Source organism: Diceros bicornis, chromosome 5, assembly GCF_020826845.1.
Source record: "Diceros bicornis minor isolate mBicDic1 chromosome 5, mDicBic1.mat.cur, whole genome shotgun sequence".
In the NCBI taxonomy this organism is placed as follows: domain Eukaryota; kingdom Metazoa; phylum Chordata; class Mammalia; order Perissodactyla; family Rhinocerotidae; genus Diceros; species Diceros bicornis.
In genome coordinates this window covers 24,386,576-24,406,479 of record NC_080744.1, presented here as the reverse complement: position 1 = coordinate 24,406,479, position 19,904 = coordinate 24,386,576, and the positions used below count along the sequence as shown (strand labels likewise).

The 19,904-nt window shown below is 40.0% G+C and overlaps 1 long non-coding RNA gene across 1 annotated transcript; it reads right to left on the bottom strand.

The window, feature by feature from the left end:
• Window positions 1-5,293: 5,293 nt before the first annotated feature.
• Window positions 5,294-19,520, bottom strand: LOC131405307 (uncharacterized). Its single transcript, XR_009219958.1, has 3 exons — window positions 19,375-19,520; window positions 6,612-6,706; window positions 5,294-5,409 (listed from the first exon to the last, which is right to left on the bottom strand). It is a non-coding gene; the product is annotated as an uncharacterized LOC131405307 (long non-coding RNA).
• Between the last annotated feature and the right edge of the window lie 384 nt (window positions 19,521-19,904).

The following is a 19,904-nucleotide window of genomic DNA, read 5'->3' as shown; positions in this document are numbered from 1 at the left end:
ACTAAGCCACGCGGCCGGCCCTCCAGCTCAGCTTTGAGGGATGGACAGAGGAAGGAGTGGACCAGAAACTGGTCCAAATGTGTTACAAAAGGGGAGACAGGGGCCGGCCCCGTGGCTTAGCGGTTAAGTGCATGCGCTCTGCTGCCGGCGGCCCGGGTTCGGATCCCGGGCGCGCATCGATGCACCGCTTGTCTGGCCATGCTGGGGCGGTGTCCCACATACAGCAACTAGAAGGATGTGCAACTATGACACACAACTATCTACTGGGAGAAAAAGGAAAAAAAAGGAGGAAGATTGGCAATGGATGTTAGCTCAGGGCTGGTCTTCCTCAGCAAAAAGAGGAGGATTGGCATGGATGTTAGGTCAGGGCTGATCTTCCTCACACACACACACACACAAAAACAAAGGGGAGACAGAGGTCACCAGCCTGGAAAACAAACCTGCGCCTGAAGCTGAAGACACTGAGAAGCCTGAGGGGAGAAGGAGTGGGGCAAAGGGGCCCAGAGGGAGACACAAGTGGGGAAGAAGGCTAACTGGGAATGACTTGTGGGAAGCAGTGGACAGGAGCAGATCAAGGCAGTGAAGTAGGGAAAATAGGTGCAGGGGACAGGAACATGGGCAGAAAAGGGAGGAGGAATTAGGAAGGGGCTGGAGAGGAACAGGGGGGCCAGGAGGAGGGGGAGGAAATGGATGAGGGTAACAGAGGAGAGCAGATGGAAAGAGAAGAGAAAGAAGTGGTGAAAGACAGTGAGCACTCCTGCAGACATGGGCAGAGGAGGGGGTGGTGCAGCTCTTGGAAGAGCTTGGAGAAAAGGCTCTCAAACGCCATTCCTGTGAGATAACAATGCAGTTCAAATCCCTCCCTAATCTCCCCTCCTATTATTAGCCGCGTACTCTCAGAGAAGAGGCCACAGGGCTCCAGGTTCTGTCCTTTCCCCCATGCCCTTGGCTAGAATTAGACCAACATGCCTGCGTGGTCATCTGCTAACCACGGTGCTTCTGGCTTCTGGCAATGTCACAGGAGAGGAGCGTGGAGAGGTGTGGGAAGGGAATGGGAAGGTCACTGCACACCCTCTGTGGACAGGGCAGCACCCACACACCAAGAGGGGTAAAGAGGCAGGTCAGAGGCCTCTTTGTCCTCAGAGAGTTTTCAGATCAATGAATATACAGCCAAATGATCACAGGTCCAGAGTGACAACAGTTAACATGTGCAAAATACCTGAAAATTTGAGTATCTAAATACAGGAATGCAGGAGCGTGGTCACTGAGGGCAGAGCAGTGAGGGGAAAGGGCAGTTAAGGAAGGTTCTTGCAGAAGGTGGATCCTGAGAGGGCTGGGTCTTGAGCAAGCATATCCATAGCCACTGCCCAATGCTGTGGGCCATTCTGGAGGAAATGAGAGCCACCAAGGCTTGTATATCCGCCTTTCTGGCCCAACCTATAGGGAATGAGGTTGTCACAGCTTGAAGGAGGAGTAGCAGCCTCCAGCGTTTTTTAAGCACCTGGTATTTGTTGCTATTTACTTGAAACTGCTGCTTCTTTCTTCCCAATGTGTTCTTTTTATGTTTTCCACTTGCCCTCCCTCTTGCCTCTAGTCTCCCTAAATATTGTTCATTGTTTTGATATCTTAAATGGGCAAAAGTTATTATGTATATTTTTATCTTGAGCTCTTTCAACTCTGACAGATCTGAATAAAATAAATACATGATGAATAATGTACCAAAGGGAGTGAACAGCTGCTGCTCTCTGTTCCTATGAGGGCTCCAACTGCTCCTGCAGGACAGGGGCATAGATGAGATTCCCTGGATCCTATTCAGGAGAGGGTGGAGGTAGCTCCTTTTTCTGCCTTTCTCTCTTTCCCCCTCCCTTCCTTCCTCTCTTTCTTTCTTTCCCACTCTTTGTCTCTGTCTGTCTCTGTTTCTTTACTTGTCTTTCTGTTTTTTCTTCTCTCTCTCAAATCTCTTTCTCCTTCCTTCCTTTCTCCCTTCCTCCTTTCCTTCCTCCCAAATTACAAAAGTAATGCTCATTACCTTAAAGATTCAAACAATGAATCTTCTATAAGGCAAAAGAAGTGAAGCCCCTTCCACCATTCACAGTCCCATTCTGCAAAGGTAACCATGGTTAATAGTTGGAGTGTATCCATCCAGACCCTTTTACACGTATGTACAAAATACATGTTGAGATTTTTTTCTTTTTTTACTGGGATATACAAAAATGAAATATTTGTAGTTCCTGGAGGCTTCTCAAGTCATGGATGATTCCAGGGGTCCCTCTTCAAGTAACCTGCATTTGGACAGTTACCAGAGTCTCCACAGGCTAAACAGTAATCAGCTCTAAAAAATGAACGAAAATGAATGCAAAAAGGAATCAGAGAAGACAAGGAACGGTGAGAGGATGCTGACAAACACCCCCTTTCTGCCTCAGCTCATCTTTGCCCCTGGACATCCTCCTCTTGGGAGTGGGGGTCACTCAGATAAAGAGACTCTGCCTGGGGGCAGCAATGACAGTAGGTACATAGGGGGCTCTTGGGTCATGGGAAATGGGAAATTATCCTAATGGGATATTATCCCATGAGAAATTATCCTAATATAGCAGAGGCTATTATCTGTCTCTGCTGTGAAAAAGAGTTTCTTTCACAACAGTAACATTGACATAATGATGTCTTACTTCTTTTGCAAAGCCAATTCTGAATTGTTACATTTTTCATGCTCAGAAATTTATCTGGTCATTTACCTGTTTGGGTCTCTGTAACTTATCCTTTAGGTCACATTTGCACCTGTCCTTTCTTGTGGAAGTTCTGAAGTGGGCTTTAGCCAAAAGTCAATCAAAAGTTCTGACCAAGATCCTAATATAGTTGATGACTCTGATGCAGCCCCTGAGCTGACAGCTGGTGTAGCGTGGATGGCTGGATTCCTGATGCAAAAGCATAAGCCAAGAAGCATCTGAAATACACCGCTCCCTCCTCTCATCCTGCTCTGTGCTGTTCCTGTGGGCCTCTTATTCCCCACTGCAGACCCCATACTGAGTCAATACTAGTGCCTCTGGTTTCTGCCACTTCCCAGAGACCTATGCCCTGGCCAATTAAAGGGAACAAATCAGGATGGAAAAAAGGAAAGAAAAATCTAAGGCAATTGTTATGGATCCTGCCAAAGCAAGGTCAATAGGATAAGAACCTGCAATTTGGAATCATCCTGTCATGCAAACAGGGAGTGTGCTTGCTGAGGAATGAGGAGGGAGGGGGGCTTGAAATAAAGAGAACGGAGGGTGGGGAAGGAGAGTGCAGGGAATGGGGTCTACAGCCCCAAAGGATACAGGGGAGCCCTGGGAAGGCCCAGCCTCTCTGGGCAGTGCCAAGGATTCTGGGGAGGAGGGTATGAAGGGTGGCCTGGTTCCCAACCCCTACCTCTTTTTTCTCCTTTCCCATGCCTCTTCACACGTGCAGGGTCAGTCCTGCCGCCAGGTCTGGCCCATTTCAGGCCCAGGCAAGAGGGAGAGTAGGAGCTCTTGCCCACACTTGGAGTCTCAGCATCAAGTCCTCCTTGCTGCTGTGCTGTAGTTCTAGAAACTCAGCTTCTATCTTGTTCCTAAGACTTGGGCCCCACCCTGTGCCCCAGTCTGGTAACTCAGCCCTGGTCTTGTTCCTTCTGCCAGAGGCCCTGTATTGGTAACTCTCTTAGTTTTTCTGGCTCCCGTCTATTTCTCAGGGATTAGATTTTTCCCTTAAGCTGCAGACTGGAAGCTGGGGGCCTTGTTTCCTGCTAATAGAGGGAGAAAGCATATCTTAACGACTAAAAGCATAGGTTTTGAAGTCAAATAGACTCATGTTCAAAATCCCTGCTTCTACTATGGACCAGCTACGTGATCTGGGTGAGTTACTTAACCTCTCTGAGAAAAAAGTGAAGTATCATGCAGAGTTTTGTGATTCAAAGTGTGATCCATGGACTGATGCATCTGCATCAGTGGGAGCTCCTTAGAACTGCAGAATCTCAGGGCCCAGCCCAGATGCATTAAAATAGAACCTGCATTTAAATAAGACCCCCAAGGTGATTTAATGCACATTAAAGTTTGAGAAGCACTAATGTAGAGGAAAGAGCACAGGCTTTGGAACCAGGAAGATCTTGCTTTGAATCCACACATTAAACCTCAGTCTTACCTGTAAAATGTGGATGGCAGTACTACCCCATGTACTTGGTTTAAGAATTATATATATGAAGTTATAAAAAAAAATTGGTACAGCCATTATGGAAAACAGTATGGAAGTTCTTCAAAATATTAAAAATAGAACCAACGTATGATCCAGCTATTCCATTTCTGGGTATATATCCAATGGAAATGAAATCACTATCTTGAAGAGATATCTGCACTCCCATGTTTGTTGCTGCATTATTTCCAATAGCCAAGATATGGAAACAGCCTAAGTATCCATCCACAGATGAATGGATAAAGAAAATGTGGTATATATACACAACGGAATATGATTCAGCCTTAAAAAAGAAGGAAATCTTGTTATTGCGACGACATGGATGAACTTGGAGGACATTATGCTAAGTAAAATAAGCCAAACACAGAAAGACAAATACTGCATGATTTCACTTGTATGTGGAATCTAAAAAAGTCAAACTTTTGGAAGCAGAGAGTAGAATGGTGGTTACTAGCAGCTGGGGTGGGGGAAATGTTCAAAGGGTACAAAGTTTCAGGTATGCAGGATGAATAAGTTCTTGCGATCTAATGCACCGCATGACGACTACAGTCACAGTACTGTATTGTGTATAGTCATGCATGCTTAACGATGGGGATACATTCTGAGAAACGTGTCATTAGGCAATTTCATCATTACACAAACCTAGATGGTATAGCCTACCACACACCTAGGCTATATAGTACTAATCTTATGGGACCATTGTTGAATATGTGGTCCGTCATTGACCAAAATGTTGTTACGCAGTGAATGACTATACTTGAAATTTGCTAAAAGAGTAGATCTTAATTGTCACCAAAAAGGAAGGAAGGAAGGGAGAGAGGGAGGGAGGGAGGGAGGAAGGAAAGAAGGAAGGAAGGAAAAGGTAAGTACATGAGATGATAGGTATGTTAATTAGCTTGATTTTGGTCATCGTTTCACAATGTACACATATATCAAAACATCATGTAGTACATCTTAAATACATACAGTTTTTATTTGTCAATTGTACCTCAATAAAGCTGGAAAAAAATAAAAAAGAAGAAGGTATAAGCACAGCTCCCAACAAACCGTGAATGCTCAGTAAGTGGCACCTATTACCACCACTTGCCTGCTTGGCTTGCCAAACCTCTTCCAGTGCCGTCTTGTTAGAACTTCTTCCTGATTCTGACTGCTTTAATAGACTAATTCCTTTCATCTGCTGCCAGGCTGGTCTGGACTTCCTTCAAGCATCTGCAATGAGAATGGTCTTCAGGATCTGCTCCGTCTCAGCGGGCCCTATCTAATAATTCTCAGCTCCTTCCATTCTAACTGTTCAGCTAGTGTTAATGGGCATGACAATGTTAACGGGAGCATGCCTCACCACAGCTCAGGAATGAACGTGCATTCCACCAACACTGATGAAGCAGCCACTTTGTAGTAGGCACAGTCCTGCCTTCAGAAGTTCACAGATTACTATGGAGGGGCAGACAAACAGACAGGAAGTGACAATATAGTGTGACGGGCACTGTGACAGAGGAAGTACCAGGTGCTATGATGGAAGAAGTCATGGAGCATATAGCAAGGCCACCTAATTTGGACTGGAGATCAGGGAAGGCTCCCTGGAGGAAATGACTTTTAAGGCAAGCCTTGAAGGATGAGCTGGAGTAGGTCAAGAAAAGAAGAAGCTGGGCAGAGAGACCAGTCCAAAGGCCTGAGAGGAAGTGAAATGAATTCAGTGTGGCTAAAGTATGGGAGTAATCAGGAGAAACACCAGCAAGAGAAGAGCCTAGAAGGCAGGTGAGGGCTGGTCATGAAAGATCTTATGAACCAAGTTAAGGGAGTTGGACTTTAACCTACAGGCACCGAGTAGCCATTAATGTGTTTTAAGAGAGGGAAGTGACATGATCTGATTTTACAGAATAGGTTGTATAACCAGTCATTCTTGGGAAAAGTGACATTTAGTTTTCTGATTCATTTGTGGTCACAGGTACAGAATGAAGAGAACTGACTAGAGAAGCTGGGAATAGAGATGAGAAGGGGAAGGGGCTCACGAGAAAGGCGCCCAACAACATTTCTGTTATTCTGTAGATCCCACCTTCAAAACATCCTGCCTCCTCCCTTCTTTGCCATTCTTTCTTTAAAATCCCTAGGTAAGACCCCTTTTCATGTCCAGATAATTGCAACAGTATCTTAATTAGTCTTCCAGCTGCTCATTTACCAAATGGTTGGCAGACTCAATTTTCTAAAGTATCACTTCTTACATATCTGTCATTCACAGAAACTCCCAGGGCTCCGTGTTGTCTCTGAGACAAAGCCTGGACTCCTCTGGCTGGCATTTAAAGACACTTCATAAGCTGGCCGCAGACTGTCCCACCTTATCGCTTCACAAACTCCCACCTCCAGGGCTGACTGGTCTACTAAAAGTCCCCTCACCCCAGGCTGGGCTTTCCTACCTGCCTGACTTGGTTGGGACTTTTCTTGTCTGCCCCTCTAGGCACAGCTGAGTGGCTCTTCTACGAAAGTACTTTCCAATTCAACTGGGCTGCTCCTGAAACACAAAAGCAAACAAACAAAACCTCATTGAAACTCTGCAGTACAAAAATGACACCCAAGGTCTCCTACCCAATCACATTAACTATTCTCATTTCTCCACTTCTTTCCAAGGTGTGTGTGCGTGTGTTGTTATCATATTTTTTTATATAGCTGTAGTGTATACACATAATATGTACATAAACATATTCTATCAGTGAGCATTCCATATTTCTATAATCTTAGATTTTATCATTTTTATGACTGTAGATATTCCACTAATGTCTGTAAAATAGGGGATAATAATATTGCTAACCTTATGGGTTTGTTGTGAGGATTAAATAAGTTCAGACAGAGATATTCAAACTTGACCACGCTGCAGAATCACATGGAAGTCTTGTTAAAACACAGTTTCTTAGGCCCCAGCCTCAGAGATTCTGATTCAGTAGGTTAGGGGAGGGTGCCCAAATCTGCATACCTGATGCCACTGGTTTGAGGACCACAGTCTGAAAAACACTGAGTTAATACACACAAAGTCTTCAGAATAGTGCTTGGCATATAGTAAGCACTCAATAAATGGAGCTATGGGGCTATTTATTTACCATTTCTGAGTTAAAATCTGAAAATTTACTTGTTTGATATTTAGATTGTTTATAGTTTTTATAAACATCTTTATTGAGATATAATTCATATGCTATAAAATTCACCCTTTTACAGTGAACAATTCAGTAGTTTTTTAGTATATTCAGACTTCTGTAACCATTGCCACTATCTAATTCTAGAGCATTTTCATTATCCCCAAAAGAAACCCCATACCTATTAATAGTCACCTCCAACCACCTCTTTGTAGTTTTTTGAACTTATAAATAATGTCTCTGTAAACATATACACACATGGCTTCTTTTTCTTTTGAATGATTTTGTCAGAACAAATTCCAAGAGAGAGACTCCTGAGCCAATGATTATGAGTATTTTTATTTATAGTGTGAGGGTTAATTTTATGTGTAAACTTGACTGAGTCATGAGGTGCCCAGATATTTGGTTAAATATTATTTCTGGTGTGTCTGTGAGGGGGTTTCCAGACGAGATTAGCATTTGAATCAGTAGACTGAGGAAAGTAGGTTGCCCTCCTACTTTAGTATGGCTGCACATCATCCAATCTGTTGAGGGCCTGAATAGGACAAAAAGGCGGAGGAAGGGATGGATGTGGGTCTTCTCCTGCCTTCAGACTGGGACTTACACTATTGGCACCCCTGGTTTTCAGATCTTTGGACCTAAACCTATAAAACTTTTAGAAGAAAACATAGGAAAAGTTTTCAGTTAGGCAACAACTTCTTACATATGATACCAAAAGTACAATTCATAAAAGAAAAAATTGATAAACTGAACTTCATAAAAATTAAAAACTTTGTGCCTCAAAAGACACCATTAAGAAAACTAAAATCCAAGCCACAGACTGGGAGAAAATATTTACAAATCACATTTCTTTTTTTTTTTTCCCCCAAAGCCCCAGTAGATAGTTGTATGTCATAGTTGCACATCCTTCTAGTTGCTATATGTGGGACGCGGCCTCAGCATGGCCGGAGAAGCAGTACGTCGGTGCACGCCCGGGATCTGAACCTGGGCCGCCAGCAGCGGAGCGCAGGCACTTAGCCACTAAGCCACGGGGCCGGCCCTCAAATCACATATCTGATAAAGGATTTGTATTAAGAATATATAAAGAACTCTTACAACTCAATAATAAGACAACTGAATTTTAAAATGGTCAAAAGATTTACATAGACATTTCAACAAAGCTATACAAATGGCTAATAAGCATACGAAAAGATGCTCAAATTAAATTCCAATGAAAACCTCAACGAGATACCACTTCACACCCATTAGAATGGGTATAATAAAAAAGACAAACAATAATAAATGTCAGTAAGGATGTGGAGAAACCAAAACCTTCAAACATTGCTGGTGGGAATATAAAATGGCATAGCTACTTTGGAAAACAGTTTGAAAGTTTCTTAAAAAGTTAAACATACATATATCAAATGATCCAGCTATCCACTTCTAGATATTGACCCAATGGAAAAGAAAGCATATAGTCACACAACGACTTGTATGAACAGGTTCATAGCAGCATTATTCACAATAGCCAAAAAAGTGAAAACAATCCCAATGCTCATTATTTCATGAGTGGATAAACAAAATGTAGTATATCCACACAGTGGAATATTATTCAGCAATAAAAAGAAATGAAGTACCGATACCTGCTATAACATGGATGTAACTCAAAATCACTATGTTTAGTGGAAGAAGCCAAATGAAAAACACTACATACTGTATGATTCCATTTACCTGATATGTCTAGAAAGGGAAAATCCATAAAGACACAAAGTAGTGGTTGCCTAAGGCTGGGAGTGGGCACAGTGATAAACTGCAAATGAGTGTGAGAGATTCTTTTGAGATGATGGAAATGTTCTAAACTGGATTTTGGTGAAGGTCGCACAACTCTGTAAATTTTCTTTAAAAATCATTGAATTATACACTTAAAACGGGTAAATTTTATAGTATGTAAATTATACCTCAATAACGCTCTTTTAAAAAAACTAAAGCAATGTAAAACACTTTTCTGTAAAATATCGCTTTATTGTTTTAGTAGGATTATGTTTTATTTTAACCAATCAACATACGATATTATTGCAGTGTAGTGCACATATCAAGAGTATGTGTTGTTTCCACTATGACACATAAACACGTCACCAATCTAGTTGGTGTCAAAAGATTGATTTGTTCCAATGCTTTTTTCTCATACTGATGTAACATTATAATGTGTTTATTTGAATATTTTATGCAGATAGCACAAGTTACAGTGATATCTATGTAAATCATAAGTGGTAATTAAATTGAAATACTTATTTTAATTATTTAAAAATAGACAATTTTTTTTAGTTTAAAATGAAGCATACATACTACTGATGTAGAATCTAGTGAGGACACTTCTTTGCAAAATGTAGAGCTTGTAAGTCGCCTCTCCCATTCTCACAACAAGGAAAAAGGTGAACTGAAAATGAACAAATTTTCTTAGATTCACCAGAGAATTGGGGTCACAGGACAAACCACCACCCTGAAAACTGGACAGACAGGTGAATACAGAGAACACAGATCAGCTTACCTGAAGCAGGAGCTGCCGGAGCCAAACTGATAGGAGCACTTAAATGGGGACTTGCACAAATTGCTGGAGGCAATGTGGACTAGCCTGAGAGTTAAAAACCCCTGGGAGCTCCCACACTTTTGTGGGTTTTACTTCCAGGAGACCTACCAGGTTCTCATGGTGAAGATTGGAGAAAAATTCCCTCATGTTTAGCTGGGGGAAGATAATATAACCATTTTGAAACAAGCCCAGAGCTTTCTCCATAACAAAAGCCTACCTAGCAAGGGAAAAGCCTTCACCAAAGCCATATCTGATTTGAGGGAAGGGACATTACCCAACTTCAGCCCCCTCTAGCCTTCCTGTCTCATATAAGGAGTAAAACAACTGAGAAGCACTCGTGAAGGTCACAGCCCAAAGACACAAGTCCACTAAAATACTGATACCTAATTGTAGGATGATAGAATGCTTCCCCCCTCCCCACACCTTACCACCACAGCAACAGAACTCTTGTATAATAACATTGGATTATAGCTGAAAAAACTGCAAGGCTTGGATTCTATTTAAGAAGTTTCTAGATAAACCCAAAGACAACAGGGAAGACAAAAACAAGGATGTTAGAGGAAATTGAAATCTCTGACACCTACAGCTACAACAACACTAAACACAGCCTAACTCCTGGCCAGAGACGCATAAAGCCTCACATGAAAGACCTATCTACCTCAGTTCTTATTATCCAATACACCATGTTTGCTTTCCACAAAAAATTACAAGTCATGCTAAAAGGCAAGAAAAAACACAATTTGAGGAGACAAAGCAACATCAGAAGCAGATTTCAATATGGCAGGGATTTTGGAATTCTCAGTCTTCAAACCCAGGATTTTGTTTTAATCAGGTATAGTTAGACGACAGACACAGAGACAACAGCCTTAGAAAGAAGAGTTTATCATTCACAGATCCTGAGAGGAGGGGGCATGCCGTGCCACACAGAGCCACATGGGGAAGCACCAGAGTCAGTTAGAAGGCAGAAGGAGAGGAGAAAGCCTGAGCATAAATCTTTATTGTGTCTTCTGCAGGAAAGGCAAGGCAGGGCAAGGTAAATATCTTAGGACTGGCTAGTTGAAATAATTTTAGCAGGCTCTTGGCTATAGTGGTGGTCTCAAATTGTCTGGTACCTGGTCCTGGGGTCACTTAGGGCAGAAGAAACATGGGCTTGATGTGTGAGTTAGGTAAAGAGGTGGTTGGAGATATGGGTTTGGATTGGTTGGTTTGCATATGAAAGGTGTGCTCATAGCAAGTTGTTTGCTATCTCTAGAATTTAGTTCGCCCTGGGAGGGGCAGCCTTTCCAGGATTAGCAAGGACCACAAGATGTCAAAGTATCATAACATACAGATAATAAAAAACATGATTAATATATTATTGGACTTGGAATTTAAAATAACTATGATTAATATGCTGAGGGCTCTAACGGAAAAAGTGGACAATATGCCAGAACAGATGGGTAATGTAAGCAGAGAGATGGAAACTCCAGAAAAAAATCAAAAGGAAATGTTAGAAGTCAAAAACATTGACAAAAATGAAAAATGCCTTTGACGGTCTTATCAGTAGACTAGACACAGCTGAAGAAACAATCAGTGAGCTTGAAGATATGTTAATAGAAACTTCCCAAACTGAAAAGAGAAAAAAGAATGGAAAAAAAAAAAATGGAACAGAATATCCAAGAACTGTAGGACAATTACAAAAGTTGTAACATATGCATAAATACACAATGGGAATACCAGAAAGAGAAGAAAAGGAAAGGAGCAGAATAAATATTTGAAGTAATAATGGCTGAGAATTTTCCCAAATTAATGACAGAAACCAAACCAAACCAGAAACGCAGGAAGATTAGAGAACACCAAGCAGAATAAATACCAAAAAAATTGACACTTAGGCTTATAATATTCAAACTGCAAAAACCAAAGACAAAGAGAAAATCTTGAAAGAAGTCAGAGAAAAAAACTTACCTATAGAGGAAGGGATAGGAATTACAGCAAACTTCTTGTCAGAAACCACACAAGCAAGAAGAGAGTGAAGTGAAATATTTAAAGCATTGAAAGAAAAAAAAGTGACTAAAATTTTTAATCTAGTGAAATTATCCTTCAAAAGTAAAGGAGAAATAAAGACTTTCTCAGACAAACAAAATCAAGAGAATCTGTCACCAGCAGACCTGCCTTGAAAGAAAGTTAAAAGAAGTTCTTCAGACAGAAAGAAAATGATACAAGTCAGAAACTTGCATTTTTGTAAAGAAAGGAGGAGCAACAGAGAAGGAATAAATGAAGTTAAAATAAAATCTTTATTTTTCTTATTCCTATCTGATCTAATAGATAACTGTTCAAAATAATAATAGCAACAATGTATTGGGTGATTATAGCACATGGCTAAGTGGGGAAAAGAATGGCAGCAATATTATAAGGGATTTAAGGGAGGAATTGCAAATACTCTGTTATAAGGTGCCTGCACTACCCGTGAAGCAGCAGTGTTATCTGAAAGTGGACTTAGATTAGTTCTAAATGTATACCGCAAACTCTAGGGCAACCACTAAAAAAAAATTTTTTTGAGAAGTATAATTGATATACTTAAGAGAAGAGAGAAAATAGAATCATGTAAAATGCTCAATTAAAACCAGAGAAGGCAGAGCCAGCCCAGATGGCCTAGTGGTTAAAGTTTGGTGCACTCCACTTTGGTGGCCTGGGTTTGGTTCCTGGGCACAGAACCACACCACTTGTCTGTCAGTAGTCATACTGTGGTGGCGGCTCACATAGAAGAACTAGAAGAACTTAAAACTAGAATATATAGCTATGTACTGGGGCTTTGGGGAGGAAAAAAACCGAAAAAAACAAAAACAAAAACAAAAACCAAAAACACAAAAAAAAACCCAGAGAAGGCAGATAAAGAGGGAGGAAGAATTAAAAAAAAATAAAGAACAAGTGCAATGAATACAAAACGGTTACAAACATGGTAGATATTAATTCAAAATATCAATAATCACTTTAAATGTGAATGTTCTAAACACACCAACTAAAAGACAGAGACTTCAGAGTGGATAAAAAAACAAGACCGAGGGCCGGCCCCGTGGCTTAACAGTTAAGTGAGCCCACTCTGCTACTGGCGGCCCGGGTTCAGATCCCGGGCATGCACTGACGCACGGCTTGTCCAGCCATGCTGAGGCCACGTCCCACATACAGCAACTAGAAGGATGTGCAACTATGTCATACAACTATCTACTGGGGCTTTGGGGAAAAAAAAGGAGGAGGATTGGCAATAGATGTTAGCTCAGAGCCGGTCTTCCTCAGCAAAAAGAGGAGGATTAGCATGGATGTTAGCTCAGGGCTGATCATCCTCACAAAAAACAAACAAACAAACAAACAAGACCCAACTATATGATATCTACAAGAAATACACTTTAAATATAAAGACAGATATATTAAAAATAAAAAGGCGGAGAAAAATATACCATACTAACACTAATCAAAAGGAATTTGGAGTAGCTATATTAATTTCAGACAAAGAAGACTTCAAAGCAAGGAAAATTATCAGGGATAAAGAGGGGCATTACATAATAATAAAGGGGTCAATTCTCTAAGAAGATACAATAATCCTTAGTGAGTATATATCTAACAACAGAGCATCAAAATACATAAGGCAAAACCTGATAGAACTGCAAGAAGAAATAGATGAGATGAATCCACTGTTATTGCTGAAGACTTCAATATCCCTCTATTAGTAAATAACAGATCCAATAGGCAGAAAATCAGTAAGGATATAGTTGAACTGAACAGTACCATCAATCAACTAGATCTTATTGACATCTATAGAATATCTCATCTAAGAACAGCTGAATACACATTCTTCTCAAGCTTGTGTATGGAACATTCACCAAGATAGACCACATTCTGGGCCATAAAACACACCTATTCAAATTTAAAAGAATAGGCATTATACAAAACATGTTCTTAGACCACAGTGGAATTAAACTAGGAATCAATAACAGAAAGATAACTGGAGAATCAAAATTTGGAGATGGATTACAGAATAAGTCTCAAGAAACAGTTTAAAAATATTTTGAATTAAATGAAAATACAACATCAAAATTTGTGGGATATAGAATATTTAATTCAAAAAATATTTTGAATTAAATGAAAATACACCCTATCAAAATTTGTGGGATGTAGAATGTAGTGGACATTCAGAAGACTACCACAGAAACAGTAAAGAAAAAAGTATGTTGCAAATCTCACCATGCATGGCAATAGTGATTTGTAACTGCAAAGCAAAGCCAAAAAAATAGCTGTTGTGCAAGAACAATTTTAAGATAATAAAATGGACAACATTAAGAGGCATTTTCAACAAATACATCGTGACTTTGATAAGAAGTTTCCCCTCAACAGTCAAAAAGAATTTATGAAATTAGTCTCCTGAAATCAAAACTAAATGTCTAAAAATTTAAAAAATTTCTTTAACACGATCTGAACTTGTAACTTTATCCAGCTATAAAATGGCTTAGATTCTTGCACAAAAAGAAAACCATTTGTAGATGGAGATGTGGTAAAAGAATCTATTATTTCAGTTATGGAAATTTTAACAGAAAACTATGAGGAAAGGCTAAAAAAAAAAGATAATTTTAAAAAACGGAAAGATCTTCAATTTAAGCTACCAAACAGTTGCCCATAGAATTCAAGACATTTCTAACAATATCAGAATCCAATTGATTCAAAATTTCAAAAATTGCAAGTACTTTTCTTTAGCTTTAGATGAGTCACACAATATAAAAGACACTGCCCAATTAATACTTTTGGTTTTTTTGAGTATGTGTGTCTCAAAGACTTCTAAATTTATAAAGAAATGTTGTCAATTTGTGCCCCTCCACCCCCATCAAACTCATGGCATATAAGAATTTCGGCTAGGTATGAAAAACTTAGTTTCTATCAAAATGGAAGGTGCTCCTGCCATGTTAGGTTAAAAGCCTGAATTTATTGGAATTTTAAAACAAGAGACTGATGTTTCCCTTATTGCTTTAGCTCACCATATGACACATTTAAAATATTTGTGTTCAGTTTTCCAAAGCAGACTCTATGAAAATGTCATGGATATAGTTGTTAAAAATTGTTTGGCATTCTCCAACTGATTCTATAAGGCCAGTATACCAAAACTAGTCAAAGACATCACAGGAAAAGAAAAATAAAGAGCAATATTTCTTATGAATATAGCTCTAAAGATCCTCAACAAAATACTAGCCAACTGAATCCAGCAACATATAAAAAGGATTGTATGCCATGACCAAAAGGGACTTATCCCAGGAATACAAGGCTGGTTTAACATCTGAAAATCGATGTAATATACCATATCAACAGAATGGAGGACAAAAATCACACCATCATCTCAACAGACGCAGTAAAAGCTTTTGACAAAATCCAACACTCTTTCATGATAATAACACTCAACAAGCTAGAAATAGAGGGGAACTTCTTCAGCCTCACAAAGGGCCTTTATTGAAACCCCACAGCTAACATGATACTTAATAGTGAAAGACTCAATGCTTTCACCATAATATCAAGAACAGGATGCCCGCTCTTGCTACTTCGATTCAACACTCTACTGAAGTCAGGGCAATTAGGCAAGAAAATGAAATCAAAGACATCTGGATTGGAAAGGAAGAAGTAAAACTACCTCTGTAGATGACATGATCTTGTACACAGAAAATTCTAAGGAATCCACTAAAAAATAATTTGAACTAATAAATGAATTTAGCAAAGTTGCAGGGTACAAGATTAATATGTAAAAATCAATTGTATTTGTATACACTAGCGATGAACAACCTAAAAATGAAATTAAGACTACAACTCCATTTACAATATGGTCTGTAGTGAGCTGACTAATGGCCATCCACAGATACCAGGTCCTAATCCCTGGAACCTGTAAATGTTATAAGGAATACGGGGCTTTGCAGATGTGATTTAATTAAGGATCCAGAGGTAGAGAAGTTATTATGGACTATCCAGGTGGGCCTTAAATCCAATTTCAAGTACCCTCATAAAACAGAGGCAGAGAAGATTTGACACACACAGAAGTGGGGGCAATGTGACCAAGGAGGCTGGAGCTACCAGCTTTGAAGAGGCTAGGAATGGACTATCCCCTAGAGCCTCCAGAGGGAGTGTGTCCCTGCCAACACCTTGATTTCAGACCAGTGAAACTAATTTCAAACTTCTGGTTCCCTGAACAGTGAGAGAACAAATTTCTTTTGTTTTAAGCCACCAAGTTTGAGGTAATTTGTAAAAGCAGCCATAGGAAACTAATATAGCATCAAAAAGAATAAAAATCTTAAGAATGAATTTACAAAAGAAGTGCAAAACTTATACTCTTAAAACTAGAAAATATTGTTGAAAGAAATTTTAAAAGACCTAAACAAAAAGCAAGTGCTTTATGGATCAGAAAGTACTCTTGGATCAGAAGGCTTAATATTGTTAACTTAGCAATACTCTCCAAACTGATCTACAGATTCAACGCAATCCCTATCAAAATTCCAGCTGGCTTTTTTGCAGAAATTGACAAACTGATCCTAAAATTCATATTGAAATGCAAGGGACCCAGAATAGCCAAACAATTTTGATAAAGAACAAAATCAAGGGCTCACACTTCCCAATTTCACAACTTATTACAAAGCTATATTAATCAAGATGGTATAGTACTGGTATAAGGACAGACATATGGATCAATGGAATAGAATTGAGGGTTCCAATTTCTCCACATCCTTGTCCACGTTTGTTATGATCTATCTTAATTATAGCCACCTTAGTGAGTATGAAGTCGTTTCTTGTTGTGATTTTGATTTGAATTTCCCTAATTCAATAAAATAAACCCATACATTTATGGTCAATTGATTTTCAAAAAGGGTGCCAAGACAATTCAATGGGGAAAGAATAGTTTCTTCAACAAATGATGCAGGCACAACTGGATATTAAAAAGCAAAAGAATTAAGGTGGGCCCCTACATCACACCATACACAAAAATTAACTTAACATGGATCACAGACCTAAATGTAGGAGCGAAACTCTTAGTAGAAAACGTAAGCATAAATCTTTATGCTCTTGTATTAGGCAATGGTTTCTTAGGTATGACACCTAAAACACAAGCAATCAAAGAAAAATTAGATAAATTGGACTTCATCAAAATTAAAAATTTTGTGCATCAACTGATACAAATAATACACATCAGGCACGTTAAAAGACAACCCACAGAATGGGAGAAAATATTTGCAAATCATATATCTGATAAAGGACTTATATCCAGAATATGTAAAGAACTCTTACAACCAATGACAAAAAGACAACCCAATTAAAAAATGGGTAAATGAGGAGCCAGTCGCGTGGCGTAGCGGTTAAGTTCACGCACTCTGCTTCAGTGGGGTTAATGGGTTTGGATCTCGGGCGCGGACCTACACACTGCTTATCAAGCCATGCTGTGGCAGGCGTCCCACGTATAAAAAAAGTAGAGGAAGATGGCACGGATGTTAGCCCAGAGCCAATCTTCCTTAGCAAAAAGAGGAAGATTGGCAACAGACGTTAGCTCAGGGCTAATCTTCCTCACCAAAAAAAAAAAGGGGGGGGGCAAATGATCTGAATAGACATTTCTTCAAAGAAGATATACAAATGACCCATAAGCACATGAAAAGATGTTCAATATCATTAGCCATTAGGGAAATTCAAATCAAAATCACAACAATAAACAACTTCATACTCACTAAGGTGGCTATAATTAAGATGGATCATAACAAATGTGGACAAGGATATGGAGAAATTGGAACCCTCATTCATTGCTGGTGGGAATGTAAAATGGTGCATCCTCTTGGGAAAGCAGTCTGGCAGTTCCTCAAATGGTTAAACACACAGTTTCCATATGACCCAGCAACTCCACTCCTAGGTATATACCCAAGAGAAATGAAAACATATTTCTCCACAAAAACTTGTATACAAATGTTCATAGCAGCACTATTCATAATTGCCAAAAAGTGGAAACAACCCAAATGTCCACCAACCAATGAATGCATAAATAAAATGTGGTATATCCATAAAAGGAAATATTATTAAGCAATAAAAAGGAATAAAGAACTGATACATGCTACAACATACATGAACCTTGAAAACATTATGCTAAGTGAAAGCAGCCAATCACAAAAGACCATATATCGTATGATTCCATTTTCATGAAATGTCCAGAATAGGCAAATGTATAGGGACACAAGGATTAGTGGTTACCTAGGGCTGGGGGTGGGGGTGAAGGGAAGAGGGGGAGTAATTGCTAATGGATAAATTTTTTAGGGAGTGATAAAAGTGTTCTAAAATTGACTGCGGTGATATTTGCACAACTCAGTGAATACACTAAAAATCATTGAATTATATTCTTTAAATGGGCAAATTGTATGGTATGTGTATTAAATCTCAATAAAGCTGTCAAAAATTTTGCTCAGTATATATGTGCAAATGTCATGAATGATTGCCAGTTTATGGAATTGTTGCAATTATACAGAAAACAATAAATTTAATCATCTTATGTTCTTTGCCAATACTTGTTGGTTCAGTCTTGGTAGAGTTTTAGAAAGATTTACTGTACCATTAATTTCAAGATTTTCTTGTAACAAAAGGAACGGTTGACAAGTATTTAGTAATCCAAAACAAAACAAGGCAGTGTAATTTGTTTTCTCGCCAGAATCATAATGCCTATGAACAGACTAAATTTCAAGTTTCAAGGAAAGGAAAAGCTTATTTGTGACCTAACTAGACAAGTATGAGAATTTATGTTGACATGGAAACTTTTCATATACAAACCTTGATAAATGGCACAAAAACTATTGGTTAATTGACTGAGTAGGTTGTCAAGGCACTCTGAACTTACATGCTCGGCCTGAAGCAGCAAATCAACCTTAGAGGCGTGGGGATTGAATACCCCCTTCCTTCTTTCTGAGCTCAGCAAAAGATTTAGAGACCAGTGTTTTTCCCCCACTCTGGCTCCCTTAATTCCAGAAGACGGCTCCAAGTCAGATGAGATTTCTAGTCCTAGGTCGGCTCTGCAGGTGCGGGGCAAATTCAAGACCATCATCCGCCCTTGCAGTGTTTACCTCCTAAGGCAGATGATGGAACGATTACTATCCATCCAACTTACTTCACCAGCCTGTGAGAAACAGGAGTGAGCTGACATATTTTAAAGTACGAGAAAATATGAGGCCGGGTATCATGAAACATGCACAGACTGGGTTTGAACCAAGTTCTGCCGCGGACCCATGACCGGGGGCAAGTCACATAAATCTGAACTTGTTTCCTCATTTGTAAAGCGTACTCCCTTTGATGTCCCCCCACTGGTAGGAGTGAGGAGCGCTGGGCGGCATCCGGGGGTCTTTCCGCAGCGCCCCCCGGTGCGCACGTTGACGGCGAGTGTTCTGGTTGTCCCTTTCTAAACCCTGGCTCTGGGCTTCTCTGGCCCAACTCTCTTACTTACAGATGAAAAAAACTTACAGATGAAAAACAGACAGAGTGGTCACACATGAGTGCTGTCACAAAATCGATCCAAGGGCCTCGGCGGTCTATAAGGAATCCCGAGCGGGCCACGTCGGAGCAGCAGGCAGCAACCGCTGCTCCGCAACGTGAACAGCTCAAAACAAAGCTGAAGCCCGTCACCTAGTGGCCGGTTCCGGCCACGCAAGGGAAACGTCGTGAAAACGGCTCTGGATATTGCGGCATCCAGGAGCCAATACGCTCAGTTCGCTCAGCTAACTCCTTTCTTCCATTGGGCTCTTTTAACTGTCAATCAATCATTTGCCCCGTTTTTATTGGTTTAGCTTCAATCAGTCTACTCAATCTACTAATCACATGCTTCTTTCCAAGAGCATCTTTACGTCATTAGATCGCCTACTAAATCTGACGAATTTAGCCAGTTCTTCTATTCCATTGGCTGGACCCGGCCCCTCCTCTTGTACATCCTGTTTGGGGCGGAAGTGAGAGAGCCCCTATTCCTATTGGCTTAGATTTGCAAGCGGCGGTTGTCT